The 10883-nt window shown below is 45.2% G+C and overlaps 1 long non-coding RNA gene across 2 annotated transcripts in view; it reads right to left on the bottom strand.

The window, feature by feature from the left end:
- Positions 1-1975: 1975 nt before the first annotated feature.
- The window catches only part of LOC113264372 (uncharacterized), an 18002-nt gene continuing 9094 nt past the window's right edge, over positions 1976-10883 (bottom strand). Inside the window, exons 4-5 of one of the 2 annotated variants that reach the window (XR_006410929.3) lie at positions 5750-5879; positions 1976-5196 (exon numbers count right to left, since the gene is read on the bottom strand). This is a non-coding gene — a long non-coding RNA (uncharacterized LOC113264372). The remainder of the gene's footprint in view (positions 5197-5749; positions 5880-10883) is intronic. The other variant, XR_006410927.3, reaches the window with a different exon arrangement.

Raw genomic sequence — 10883 nt, 5'->3', positions numbered from 1 at the left:
GACGTGAAGGAATTGTGTAAGAGGATGGCTGGGGGAAGTTCTTTCCAGGCAGGGAAACTCAAGTGCACACGTACTAGGGCAGGAGCATGTCCTGTGTTCAAAGAAGGGCAAGGAGGCCATTGTGGCTGGAGCAGAGAGCAGCTGAAATGACACCAGATGTCCAGGCCTTAGGACATTAGAAGGGTTTGAGTTACAAGATGGTTTTAAACAGACGATCCACCCGGTACCGCCTCTCCTTAGAAGCATCTGTTTGCTGCTGTGCAGAATCGAGAGGTGCAGGGTGAGCGACCAGTAGGGAATCTGTAGGAAACCAGTGCAGTGTTCCAGGAGGAGGATGTGGGCTGTATGTCTAGGTGTGAGGAGGGAAGATAGTAAAAATGACTGGGTTCTGGATATATTTAAAGACGGATTTTGCAGCATTTCCTTATGGATTAATTCTAGGAAGAGAGAATGAGGAATCAAGGAAGGCATCCAATATTTCAGACTGCAAGTAGAGATGTGGAGCGCCTTCAGTGGAAATGAGGGAGTCTCTGGAGGTAACACATTTGAGTAAGCGGCATCACGAGCATCCAATTCAGGACATGATTAATCTGAGGTATCTACGAGAAATGCAAGTGAGGAGCACCTGGGTGGCTCAGCCGGTTAAGCATCCAACTCTTGATTTTGGCTCAGGTCATGATCTTGGGGTCATGGCATCAAGCCCTGCATCAGACCCTCCCCCTCCCCCCTCCCCGCTCAGCAGGGAGTCACTTGGGATTCTCTCTCTCCCTCTCCACCTGCCCCTTCCCCCATAAAATAAATAAATCTTTAAAAAAAATGCAAGTGAGGTTGGCAGGTGGATATAGAGTTCAGGGTAGGGGAAATATCTGGGTTGGAGAAATAGATGTGGGAGGTCATGCCATATAAATGTTTAAAGCCTTTACCAGAGATGAGGTCCCTAAGGGGGTGATGGCCATAGAAGAAAAAGGAACAGGACAAAACCCTGGACTCCTCAGGGCTAAGCAAGCTGATCAGAGCACATACCCAGAGTGTACTGCATAGTTTGGTTCTGCCTCTAAAAAACATACAGACCAGGGAGGCCCAGCCTTCAGTGCGCACAGGAATTTCCTGAACTGTGAAGATCTAGGCAGGCTGCAGCAGAGCGTGAGAGTCTGGGTCGGTAACGAGGTTGGTGCTGCTGCGGCTGCTCTCAGATCCCACACTGAGTCGCAGGCACAGAAAGCAGGATCCCCACGTGGCTGTGCGTCAGCCTCTCCTGTAGGGCTTATTAAGTGATTCTTGCCCCACATCTAACATTCCAAGATGGTAGGTCTGGGGAGAGGCCTGAGTATTTTGTAACAAAAAACAACCCTGGGGCTCTGCCAGAGAGGGAAGAAACACTGAAATCCTCGATGAGAGCACTCATTGTGGGAAGGGGTCTTACATACACATTTAAATAGTTTTTTTGTAGGAAGAAAAATGCAAGACATGCTGGGAGAAACATATTTTCTCTCCCATGGGGTAAAACCAGCTGAAAGATTTAGGAAATGGTTATCAGCTCAACATAAGAAAAACTCTCATAGTTAAGAGGAGACCTTAAATGTTCCCACTACAAAAAAAAAAAAAAAAAAGGAACTATGTATCATGAGCCAGGTGTTAGCCAAGGCTATGGTGGTAATCATTTTGCAATATATAAATGTATCAACAGGTTGTACACTTAAACCTACAATATATGTCAATTATTTCTCAATAAAACTGGAAAAAATTTCTGAATCCCTGCTCTCTGAAAGTATTCTCTTATGGATTCTTGCTCCTTGTTTTGAACAAAAGATTCCCAGTTGTTTTAATTGAAACTACATATATTTAAAGAGAAACACAGATCTTATAATATAAATTATAAATACATAATATAAAAATATAAAGTATGGATAATATAAATATTAAAGCACAACTTAAAATATATGAAATATATACATTACATAAATAGGAAAATGTGTACTATAGTTAGAGAGCACTGGGCCTCATTTTATTTCAGGGAAAGCCACAGAACAGGGCCGAGGCCGCAGAGCCAGGAACAGAATCCACCGTCCCACCCTGGGTCAAGGCCCAAATAGGAACCACCGCCCCCGGCGCTGGGCACTGATGCCACTGTTCACACCACTGCACCTGAGGCCAGGACTGCTGTCCCTGCTTCTCCTGGCAGCTGGATGACACGATGGCCACTCATGCCCCCTGTGCCAAATGCATGCAGCCCTGTCCCGGCTGTGTCACCACGTCCTGAGTCAAAGTCTGGCATGTGGTCATCTGACTGGTGGAGCCTCAGGCCCTGTCCCCCTGCAACAACGTGTGACATCCCGACTTTGATCTGGATTCCTGGGGAGTGACCACCAACACCCTTGGACTTGAACTCTTTAGTCTGGTCTCTGCATTCCTAGCCACAGGTCTGTTGAGAGGCCACGCATTCAGGTGGTTCCCAAAGTCACCCCTGTTGTAGGCGGACTCTGAGAAGGCTCCAGTGTTCCCATCTCCCTGTATTCCTGCCCTTGTGTAATACCCACTTTGGGAATAGAAGCTGGACATAGTGACTTGCTGGTAACAAATAGAATAGAGTGAAGTCATGCAATGAGTATCTGGAATCACCAGGAGACAAGATATGAGGGACCTGGAGTCAACTGTCTCAAGGTGGGCCGTCCAAGCCAGCCTGGGTTAAGTACAGATTTCTGATGGAATCCAGTAACAAATGACCCTGCATTCCTTTTCCTTCTGAGGGGATTCCTCTCCACATCTCAACCGCCACAACCACCGCCATCAGACAGGAGGAGAGGAGGAGGAGGAAAGGTCACCAGCTAGGAGTCTCATCCTGGCTGCAGCGAACAGGGAAATTCTGGGAAAAGGACAGGAAGGGAAGAGAAGAAACACAGGCTCCCAAACGTAACAGCTGGTGAGCCCACGCACACCCCCAGGGCAGCCCCGTGGCTACTAAGATGGAAGGACAGTCTCTAGTCTCCCTGTGCTGTCCCTGGGGCCCAGCTCTCCCTTCCTCCAACACAGAATAGTGTCCAGGGAACCCACAGTGGTGCCCCCTGAATATCTCTCTCGGCTTATCTCCAGAACAGACCACCACGGCCACCCAGTCCTGGAAGTCCTCTCTTCTCTATATGCATTAGTTCAGTGTGTGCCACAGAAACCCGACGGGCAGTGGCGTAAGCGGGACAGCAGCTTGTGTGTGTCCCATGAGTGAGGCGAGCCATCTGGGGCTGTAGGGTCGCTCTGCACCAAAGGGCTGTCCGGGCATGCTGGTGAGGATAACCCTGGGAAGTTCCCTTATTAGCATGACCCAGGACACCTAAGACTATGTCCGTAGTCCATGAGCAGGGCAGAGAGAGCAGAAAATGAGGAAGCTTCCCTCTTTTAAGGGCAACACCTACTACCTCATTCTGCATCACCACGATGGCCAGAATGTAGTCACACAGACAAAAGTAGCTTCCTGGGAGGCTAGTGAATGAGGCTATTTTTAACCTAAGTGACCATGTGCTCCCATGAAATTCTGTCACTATGGAATGAGGTTGATTTTTGTTTCCTTTAAAGTTTTAAAAATCACCAGCAACAGAACTGTCATTATATCAAATCTTGAACCAGATTTATATGTAAATAGTGAGATAGTCTCACAGTATAATATTAATTGAGAACAAAGATGCAGACAGAATACTTGGTGACTGGGTGGCTCAGTTGGTTGGGCTCAGGTCATGATCCCAGGTCATGATCCCAGGGTCCTGGGATTGAGCCCCACATCCGGCTCTCTGCTCCAGGAAGCGTGCTTCTCCCTCTCCCCTGCCCCTGCTCATGCTCTCTCTCAAACAAATAAAATCTTAAAAAAAAAACAAACACCACCTGCTAAAATGGAAATCTCTCCCTATAATACTGTTGAAACGGGTTAACATCTGTTATGTCCAGGGAGAGAGTTTGGAAAAATTATGGATGGGACAGAGGATGAAATTTACTTTTCACTCTATACCTTCATGTTATGTAAATTTTTCAAACACTGTGCATGTATCAGTCAGTTGACAAACATTTTGAATTGCCAGAGAAAGCCCCACTTCCATTTAGCAGACACATATAGCAGTAGTAGATGTTAGGCTCTCTCCTAGGCCCGGTGAGAAAAACATGAAGGAATTTAGAGTCAGGTGAATAACCTGGTGAATGCAACTATCATAGTCAGTTTTGGGGAAAGAGCATCCACACAGAAGCTAATTGGTTGCCTACTGTGGGCCAGGTGTTGTGCCACATGCTAGGGACAGAAAGAAGATGCAGGTGCACACTTTGGTGACCTACCTGCCTCATGCTGATGAGGTTCTGTACCCACTCCTGACTCTCCAGGAACCCTACTACTGTCCTGTCCCTGGATGGGAAGGAGCCGAGATTTGGAAAGAGAACCTCTGCCCATTTGGTCCAAAAATTAGTGGAAAGGTTAAGTTATGGAATACTGACTTCCTAATGTAACCGGCTCATCAATACAAGAGAAAATCACTAAAAAAATAACCTGGATGAAAGGAAAGAAACCAACACAGTGGAATCACAAGAAGTGACTTTGCAAGATCCCGTCTGAGGCAAACTGGAAGAGACAGTGGGAGACCAGGATTTCCCTGGCAACATGACACAGGAAAGCAAAAAAATGGTTCAGTTAAGTGATGGTGCTTTCCTAGAGATTTAGATGGTCTGACAAGGGAAGGGGGAAACATTCAGGGAGGATGACCTCTCGGGTTCCACAAAGCTGAGACAGACCTTTCCAAATGTCAACCGTGATTCTCTTATCTAGGACCCTGCTTTGATAACAGAGCTCAGCTCTGCAGATCATCTTGTCCAACGTGGAACCCAGAGTGATAATTACCTTGTTCGGTGATTGTGCAGCCTGTGTATGAGCACGTGTACTGCAGAGACCCTGCTACCCTCCATTCCTGCCATCTGTCACCTGCAAAACCCTGTGCAGACTAAGGCCCAGTAAGTACGGTAATAAGGCCCAATGGTCCCCAACTCCAGGTCCACATGGCCTTGTGGAATCTCCTCCTACTGAGTGTGGACAGGACCTGGAATACATTCCAAACAATAAAATGTGTGGCAGTGGTGACCTTGGAATATATACAATCATGACTTCCATTTTGCCAGATGACTTTCTATTATCTTCTCCATTCGCGAGCTTTGCTGAAGCAAGTAGCTGTGCTGGAAAGACCAGAAACTGAGGTCAGCCTCCTGCCTACATCCAGCAAGACACTGAGCCTCCAGTCCACCAGTTCACAAAGAACTACTCAGTCCTCCCCATAAGACAGTCCTTCCCTTTCTTGAAGGCAGACATCTTGTTTTTATTTTTTTTCAATTTAAATTCAATTTAGTTAACATACAGTGTATTACTAGTTTCAGGGGTAGAACTTAGTGATTCATCAGTTGCATATAACACCCAGTGCTCATTACTTCACGTGCCCTCCTTAATGCCCATCACCCAGTTATCACCTCCCCTCATCTGCCTCCCCTCCAGCCACCCTCAGTTTGTTTCCTACAGTTAAGAGTCTCTTATGGTTTGCTCCCTCTGTATTTTTATCTTATTTTATTTTTCCTTCCCTTTTCTTTGTTCATCTGTTTTATTTTCTCTTTACAACATGAATGTCAAGTTCTTACTATCCTACTTGCTTTCCTCTCACTCCATCAGGGAGGCTCCAGGAGGGAACAGAGGCAGGGTGAAAGGAAGTGTCATGAGCAAGGGTGAGGCTTGCCTTACCTCTCACCTTGGAGAGCAGCTATAATCAGGAAGTCAGTTGGAAGAAGGCAAATCAGGGACAGCAGGGATTGGAAGGACATGAGTGGTCACCCAAGTGTCTCTCAGGCCCACTCAGGGCTGTACTTTCAGACTGTGAATAAAACAGTGATGAATGAACTCTGCCCACCCACTGCTGGTCTTCTGCCCTTCAGCATTCTGTACAGCCCACCTCACAGCCCAGATGCAAACAGCACTGACTCCTTACAGCCCAGATGTGACCTCCCTCCCCACCACCTCCACAAAACACACTCCATCAGTCCATGTAGAACCAACTCTCCTGTCACTTCAAACCCCATGAACTCCCCTATCAGGACAGAGAGAAATACATACTCACAACAAGACTCAGTGCTGGAGAAGGAGAAGCTGTCCGAACCACAGAATGAGGTGACCCTTAATGAGGTGGGTGAACAGTATACAGCAGTCGCAAAACAAACAACAGTGGTCACTTGGGCTCAGCAGCCTGATGGTTTTGTTGGAATCATGGCTCAACCAATTAAGTCACTTAACCCCTGAGTGACCTCACTTTCCCTGACTGTAAAATGGGGTTGATAGCAATCCCTATTTCATAGGGCTATTATAAGGTTTTAAATAATTCAATTCATGTACATCCCTTAAAACAGTCTGACACTTTGATTAAGCGGAACCCAGGAAAGGAAGAGAGTGCCACCAATTTAGCTCCTGTTTTCTTCTTTTACTATGAAGAGTACCAGTTCTCCCCATCACTCATCACCCTGAACCCCTCTCACGTGCTGCACATGGAGAGCTGTTCTGTCGCTTATAACCCATGGGGTGGGGTGGGGCAACCATGAAACAGCCTGAGTGGAGGCAAGGATAAGGAATTCTCAAGAGCAATGCTCACACACACACATACGCACACATGTACGCAGACACATACACACAAGCAACCATACATGCTCCTACATGTTCAATTACACACATATATACAAACCTCCGTACACAAATACCCATATGCAAATCTACAGGATTGGGAACGCACCCAGACGGTTACACACACATAACACACTCCTTTTACATTTGCCAATTCAACTGCAGCCTAGCTTACTTCCACCTCATCTTTTTAAATATTTAGGGGAGGAGTTAAGATGGCAGAGGAGTGAGGATCCTAAGTTTGTCTGGCCCCACAAATACAGCTAGTTAGTTACCAAATCATTCTGAACACCTGAGAAATCATTCGGAGATCTGAAAAAAGAAATGCTACAATTCTACAAATAAAAAGCAACCACTTTTTGGAAGGTAGGAAATGCGGACACCTGAATCTGGGGTGATGTATCTGAGGAAATGGCAGAGAGGAGGCAGCATGCGTTAGGAGGATACCACAAAGTATTACAAGCAGCAGGGTGCAAAACTGGAACTTGTAGGAGTCCGCCAGTGGCGTTAAGTCCCTGGCTTAAAGCTGCTCAGCTGGCAAAGCGGGACGGAATCCCAGGTGTGACGGGTGGTCTCAGGATCGCTGGGGTCACAACAACAGGGGTGCCTGAGTGTGGCAGGTTCCCAGGAATAAGTGGGGAACCCGGCCGAAAACAGCGAGTCTCGGTGCCAGTTTTCTGCTGTGTTGCCATAAACTATGAACTGCAGGACGGTCGCGCACCCGCTCTCTGGGCGGGGGCCCAGCAAAAGGCAGAAGCGCGGGGGTGCCCCTCCCTCAGCAGGGAGGAACAGTGCGGGTCCCGGCAGCAGGAGTCCGTGAAATTTAGTGACTTGAAACAGAGTGCCTGAGATAAAAACGCTCCGTCACATGCCGGGTGAGCACACAGTTCTGACCGAAACCAGGGAGACAAGAGTGATTGACTGACTTTCTGTGAGGGCTCACCAAAGAGTGGGGGGCACGAACTTTCAGCTCCAGGGCTAGAGAGAGGGGCACCACCATTTTCATCCTGCGCAGGAAAGGTTGGGTGCTGAAACCCTTCAGGGAGCAAAACAGCGCCGCCTAGTGGAATCCAGAGCCACTTAGACTAAGCCCAGCCTCCTGGCAAAGGAAGCACTTTTGCAACAGGGCAAGAACATCTGAGAATCAGTGCAGCACAACTGGCTCGCACCAAGTTTACTGATCATAGAAAGCTGCAGAGATTCAGCTCTTGGGGAAAAGAGTGTGTAGCATTGTTTTTCTATCCTTTAGGCTTTCAGTATTATTTTTCAATTATGTTCCTATTTTTTCAATTCTTTTTTGTTCTTTTATTTTTACATATACATTATATATATTTTTTTAGTTTTTATTTCCTTTTACTGAATTTTACTTCATTTTTATGTATATATAAGTTTTCCTACTTTCTTATTTTGGAATCTCATTTCTTTTAATGAGTAGAACAAAACATATCCAGGAACTAGTTTTTTGTTTTGCTTTGTTTTTGTTGGTTTTTCTTGTTTCGGTTTGGTTTAGGGGTGGTTTTTTTTTCATTGTTGTTGTTCTTGTTTTTTCTCTTTTTTTCTTCTTTTTTTTTTCTAGACAAAATGGCAGAATGGAAAAATTCACCCCAAAAGAAAGAATAGGAGGTAGCACTCACTGTCAGGGATTTAAACAATACAGATATAAGTAAGATGTCTCAACTAGAATTTAAAACAATGATTATAAAGATACTAGCTGGGCCTGAAAAAAGCATAGAAGACACTAGAGAATCCCCTACTGTAGAAACTAAAGAACTAAAATCTAGTCAGGCCAAATTTAAAAATGCTATTACCGAGATGCAGTCTCAAGTGGAGGCTATAAAAAAAAGGATGAAGCGTAGGAGCAAGTCAGTGATACAGAAGATAAAATGATGAAAAATAAGAAAGCTGAAAAAAGAGAAAGGAAACTATTAGAGATTACAAAAGGGAGATTCAGAGAACTCAGCAATTTTATAAAGCGAAATAATATCCATATAACTGGGGTCCCAGAAGATGAGGAGTGGGAGGAAGGGGCAGCTGGAGTAGCAATACTTTTATCAGACAAACTAGGTTTTAAACCAAAGATTGTAAGAAGAGATGAAGAAGGATACTATCATAATAAAGGGGTCTATCTAACAAAAAGATCTAACAATTGTAAATATTTATGCCCCTAACATGGGAGCACGCATATATATAAACCAATTAATAACAAACTTAAAGAAACAAATTGATACTAATACAATAATAGTAGGGGACTTCAACACCCCACTCACAGCAATGGACAGATCATCTAAGCAGAAGATCAACAAGAAAACAAGGCTTTGAATGACACACTGGACCAGACGGACTTCAAAGATTATATTCAGAGTATTTCATCCTAAAGCAACAGAATACACATTCTTCTCAAGTGCACATGGAACATTCTCCAGAATAGATCACACACTGGGTCACACATCAGGTCTCAACCAGTACAAAAAGATTAAGATTATCACAACTAATGAATCATTGAACATTATATCAAAAACTAATGATGTACTATAAATTGGCAAATTGAATTTGAATTAAAAAAAAGATTATACCACGCATATTTTCAGACCACAATGCTTTAACTCAAAACTTGAACTCAATCATAAGAAAAAATTTGGAGGGGCGCCTGGGTGGCACAGCGGTTAAGCTTCTGCCTTCGGCTCAGGGAGTGATCCCAGCGTTATGGGATCGAGCCCCACATCAGGCTCCTCCGCTGTGAGCCTGCTTCTTCCTCTCCCACTCCCCCTGCTTGCGTTCCCTCTCTCGCTGGCTGTCTCTATCTCTGTCGAATAAATAAATAAAATCTTTGGAAAAAAAAGAAAAAATTTGGAAGGACCACAAATACATGGATGATAAAGAGCATCCTACTAAAGAATAAACGGGTCAGTAGGATTTGAGATGGCGGAGGAGCAGGGGATCCTAATTTCGTCTGGTCCCTGGAATTCAGCAAGGTAGTTATCAAATCATTCTGAACACCTACGAAATCAACTGGAGATCTGAGAAAAGAATTACTGCAATTCTACAAATAGAAAAAACAACCACTTTTGCAAGGTAGGCAGTGCAGAGAAGCGAATCCAGGGCGATATATCGGGCGATAAACCAGGGAGAGGAGGGAGCTTAAGGTGTCTACCGGAAAGTAGTAAAAGCAGCAAAGTGCAAAATCGTAAGTTTTAGAAGTCTGCTGCACTTGGAGGCGTCCCTGGCTTAAAGCTGCTCAGGTGGCGAAGTGTGGTGGATTCCAGGTGGGACAACGTGGTCACAGGATACCAGAGGTCAGAAAAAGCCAGAGGTGCCTGAGTGCAGCACAGTTTCCGAGCATCAGCGCAGGGAAGCTGGCTGAAACAGCGAGTCTAGATGCCAGCTTTCTGCTCGCGTTGCCATAAACCATGAACTGCTGCACGATCGCGCAACCACTCTCCAAGCAGGGGCCTTGCAATAGGCAGTAGCCTGGCAAGACCCTCCTCCCTCACCCGGGAGGAATGGCTGAGTCCATACTGCAGGAGTCCATAAAGTTAGGAGACTGGAAACTCGGTCGTGTGCCCGAGATAAAAAAGTTCAGTCACAGGCTGGATGAACACAGGACAGAAACCAGGGAGACAAGAGTGATTGACTACTTTTCTGTGAGTGCTCACTGAAGAGTGGCAGCACGAACTTTCAGCTCTGGGGCTAGATATTGGGGTGCTGCCATTTTCATCCCCCCAAGTGGTGCTGAAAGCCTTCAGGGAACAAAACAGTGGCATATAGCGCAATCCGGAGCTGCTTACCCTGAGCCTGGCCCCCTGGCAAAGGGGGCAAAATTTCACCAGGGCAAGGACACAGGCCCCTCCTCCAGAAGACCAACCAGCAGGAACAACCGGCTAACACCAAATTTATAGGTCATAGAAAACCACAAAACTTCAGTTCTTGGGGAAAACAGTATATAGCCTTCGTGGGTTTTTTTATTACTCTATAGTTTCTCAGGGGTTTTTTTCCAGCTATTTTCTTAATTTATCAATTCTTGTTTTTTAATTCTTTTTTAACTTTTATCTATATGTTATATATGTTTCTTATTTTTGCTTTCCTTTCTTTTTATTTTAGTATATATGTAAGTTTTTCTTTCTTTCCTCTTTTGGGATCTAGATTCTTTTAACAAACAGACCAAAATACACCCAGGATCTAGTTTATTGTTCTGTTCTGTTTTACTTCT

Source organism: Ursus arctos, unplaced genomic scaffold (genome assembly GCF_023065955.2).
Source record: "Ursus arctos isolate Adak ecotype North America unplaced genomic scaffold, UrsArc2.0 scaffold_31, whole genome shotgun sequence".
Taxonomy (NCBI): Eukaryota; Metazoa; Chordata; class Mammalia; order Carnivora; family Ursidae; genus Ursus; species Ursus arctos.
Note: the sequence above shows the minus strand (reverse complement) of the source record. Positions and strands in the feature narration are given on the sequence as shown.